The following is a 4209-nucleotide window of genomic DNA, read 5'->3' as shown; positions in this document are numbered from 1 at the left end:
ACACCTAAAAATTAATACATACCATATTGTTGTCCATATTCATAATTGAAACTGTGATTTCTGGGCGCTCTTTCTCTGACCAGTATACAATTAAAAAATGGGAAGTTGTGCTTTTTTTGTTTTTTTCCCTGAAAAATAAAAACTATGCTTTCCCAGTATACTAGTTCCTGACACCTCTGTTTTCCTTTGCGGAATATCAATGGTCTACTTTTCTCTTAGCTGTGTTCCAGATTATTCTTGCTGATAGGATTTCTTTTCTCCATTTCCATATCATACTTCCTAAAATTAATCAGTGACATGCAATGCAGAATTTGGTAAACAATTGTAATCCGTTGGTGCTGGAGGGGAAGCCGCATTCGCAGCTGCAGTTTTGAGAGACAATGCCCTCATGGAGAAGGCTTGGCAGGGATACTGGAATGCTTGCTGAGGCTGTGCTTCATGCCCATGTATGACATTTTACATATGCTTGTACATATAACTCTCTAGTCATATGCCCACGTCCATCCTCGTTGTGCCGTCTTTTAAATGTTACATGAAATTTAGAAATATTATTGGGCCTCAAAAGTTATTTGAAAGTACACTTTTGCATGAAGAACCAAAAACCAATAAGAAATTTCTTGCTATGCCGGTAAAGAATTTCCTGCTATGATTTGATGGAAATTGCATGTTAAGAACAACTGCATAGAAGATTGTTAAAATTCTAGGGAAAATAATTAAATTTTTTGTTTAAATTTTCAAGTAAAGCAGCCAATCAGAAAATAAAGTGTAAAGAAAGAAAAGAAAATATTTATTTTGAATATCATTTTGTTCGAGAGTGTCTGTTGTATGAACCCTATTTTACTTGGGCGAACGCCCCTGCTATTACCATTGTACGTTCAAAGTTGGGATTTTTACAATGTGTTTGAACTTTTACAACTTGGGATTTTTGCATTTCGGGATTTTCATATTCTGCATTGAAGGGTTGGAGATATGGAATTTTCCCTTTTTGAGTTCAAGTTATATATTTTGGGACACGAAGTATTGGAAAATAAAACTTAAGATTCCACAGAGAGATGTTTACATGCCATAGTGTGTTCCCATCTGTACAGTAACCTACTATTGGATGCACTAGGTATAGTCTCAAGGACGTTTGGCAACCAACGGACACAGTACTCCATCACAAGATTGTAATCCGAGCTTGGAAAGGAAACCTGTCCCATGGCCATCTCCAAAACCAGACAAGAAGCAAATATACTTGAAAGGCTGAAAAAGTCCCAAGTATGCCTGAAATCCTTGAATTTGGAATGTCGGTGATATGTATTGTACCGGGCATGTTTGTCTCTGTCTGTCACATTCTTACTGTTGTGAAACTTCCACCGTGTAGACAATCATCAAGCATGCACACAAGAACTTTAAGCCTGGGTTTTAGTTGGGATTAGACTTCACAATCCTGTGCAGCTCAGGAACAAGGATAAATTAAAGGAGGTGTTAAAAACAGAATGGATCATTCATCAAATCAAATAAGGAGACAGCATCCACAACCTTGAATAGCAGCTTCTAAAGAATATTTTATAGGGAACATTTCCATGTAAATCCCATGAACACTGGATCAATCCAAAACGTGAAAGGACTTATCAACTAAGCTCCTGTTAAGAACAGAAAAGAAAGCATAAATGAGAAATCAGTATAGGCAACATAGAGTGTACATAGCAAAACCAGACTTCAAATAAGGTATAGTAGCAAAACTTGTGCCCACTTAAAGGATAAATGATTTGCCTAAATACTAACATTAACCAAAACAAAAATAGAAGTCTCTGTAATATAAATTTGAGGTCCAGCGCATTCATTTAGGTAATAGCCCTGGTTGTTCATGAGTTGCAAGGAATTGAATTTGGCTTCCAAATATGCATGGCTGATGCATGTGGAAATAAAGCACGAACACTACTTGAAATCAAAATTTTAAAAGGAGAAGGCTTACCCAAGCCTTTTTTGGCAAAGGCACTAAGTAGAAGCGTTTTCTAAATGCGCAAATCTTTTGTAATAAAATTGTAACTACAGCAGACTTGCATAATTGCAAGGAGCCTGAATTCTACATCAACCGAACTACAGCAGACTTACTACCAAAGATAAAAGACATGAGAAGATAATTAAGATAACTAACTAAACATCCAGAAGAAGCAGCTGAAGGAAGAGATCTCATTCATCACTCAGTAAGTTGTGATTATTTATTTATTTTTTCAGGAAAAAGAAAAAGAAAAAAAGAAAAAAAAAAGAGAGAGCCTTGGCTGCACCTGAGGCTTAAGCTTTTCCCTCTTACTGTGCACTTTTTGCGCCTGCATGACTTTACCAGAGCAATTGCTGCATTTAAGCCTACGCCTAGGCAGAAAGCGTGCCTTAAGGTAGCCTTTTATAATCTTGCTTGAAATATACAGCTGGAAAGAAAAAGAATAAGTTCGACAATATATAGGAAAGAGGGCTTTTATATAGGTATAATTAGATGCATATCACTGTATGAATTTCAGCTATTTAGAGAATTCAGGCAAGAGTCTATTTTTGTTATCACCTATTTCTGTTAGTCTATAACTTAAATTTACATATATCACATATACCTCTATATGTCAAGAACAATAATATTGAAAAACAAGTTTAGCAAGTACAAGTCAGCATTATATAAAACATCTGTGACTGCTATATGTAAATGAATCAAAGTATTAACTACTTGACGATGTAGATATCAAAACTTTCCTATCCTTGCTGAGGATATTCAAGCAATATGTATAAATGCACATATGATCTTCCTAGGAGGTTGATAACTTCCTATGCAATTGGATAGTTATAAGCATAACATCTCTTTATCTTAGCTTGGAGTCTAATTTTAATCAAAGATCTCGAGCATTACAAAAATAAACAACATGCAACTGGATAGTTACAAGCATATCTTTGTTTTTCAATAAAGAAAGTCTCAGACCTTTAATCATTCATTTTGTCGTTGAATTAGCAATTAGCAACGCATTTGAGCAAAGAAGGAATTTAACTTTATTACTTTCTTACCAAACCTATGGCCACTCGTTGCAGTTCTAAGAATAATATTTACACACTAATGAACCACAGACACTTAGTAAATATATGATAAGTACAAAGGTCTATAATATTTACCAATTGTTACGAAACTTGACATTTATGGTGTATACCATAAGATTTGTAGCCAAGTAGGGCCAGCTAGCACTTCTTCCGTCCTTGTAGAAGTACTCATGGGTTCCTGGGCTGCAGGAGTATCCTTGCATTGCCCACCATACCTGTTTGAAGTCTGAACAACCAAGTACTCTGATGCTTGTTTTCGTAGTCAATAGGGATATATGAATTGCATCATAATCAACCAAGTATCCAATTTTTGAATGTCTTGCATGCTTATATAGTCACACATATTTAGGATCTCAAAAGTGAAACTACAAATTCTGTGGTTGGGAGCAAGACAATACCTCTACAAACCGTCTGGGGCTTCCTTGAAAGTCTAAAATAGATAAAAAAAAATACAAAGAGTAAAATAAGACCTATTGTTCATCAAATTACTATCCACCACACCTCACCATTGCCAGTCATTTGTTCCTATTCCTTAAAAAATGACTAAATAGAAATGTTAAGAAACTTTTGATTTTTCATAAGTGACTAGTACAAATAACTAAAGAACTCAGAGATCAACTCATAACCAATGACTGTTCTCTACTTCTTCAACATTTAAACTCTATCAGAAAAAGGATATTGACCATGAAAAGGAAAATGGCGAGCCTTTATGAAAAGAATATTGAGACAGACATATATAAGTACTAACTTGCACAATTTATGATCATCAGTTAGTTTGTATGCAAAAGGCGCACAAGATTAGATCGATTGTATGACGATGAGAGGAAGCACGCCCGTAAACACTCATGAATGTTTCATGGATGCCGACAAGCGTGCTCTCTCTCATCGTCAAACAAATCCAATCATAGCTTGCCTCAGTAATGGCAAAGAGCCAGATTAGAATGTTTTCAACAATCGAGATAAATTTACTAAGAAATTTGGTGGCAAATTCCACATTTGTCATGTCAAAGCTAAACAAATTTAGACTGAAACCACTCTACTTGGTTTTTTTTTTTTTTTTTTTTTTTTGTCGAAGGGTAAAATCAATTAATAAGCCACATGGCTAAATAACAGTATAAGGGACACAAGTCTGCAAAGCATGATTCACAT

At 35.2% G+C, this 4209-nt stretch overlaps 1 long non-coding RNA gene across 1 annotated transcript; it reads right to left on the bottom strand.

Annotated features, from left to right (window-relative positions):
* Positions 1–815: 815 nt before the first annotated feature.
* Positions 816–3509, bottom strand: LOC121050243. The gene is made up of 4 exons (XR_005802455.1): positions 3136–3509; positions 2271–2411; positions 1522–1625; positions 816–1429 (listed from the first exon to the last, which is right to left on the bottom strand). It is a non-coding gene; the product is annotated as an uncharacterized LOC121050243 (long non-coding RNA).
* Between the last annotated feature and the right edge of the window lie 700 nt (positions 3510–4209).

The sequence above is a fragment of the Rosa chinensis genome, chromosome 6 (genome assembly GCF_002994745.2).
Source record: "Rosa chinensis cultivar Old Blush chromosome 6, RchiOBHm-V2, whole genome shotgun sequence".
NCBI classification, from domain to species: Eukaryota; Viridiplantae; Streptophyta; class Magnoliopsida; order Rosales; family Rosaceae; genus Rosa; species Rosa chinensis.
This window is presented reverse-complemented; position numbering and strand designations above follow the sequence as displayed.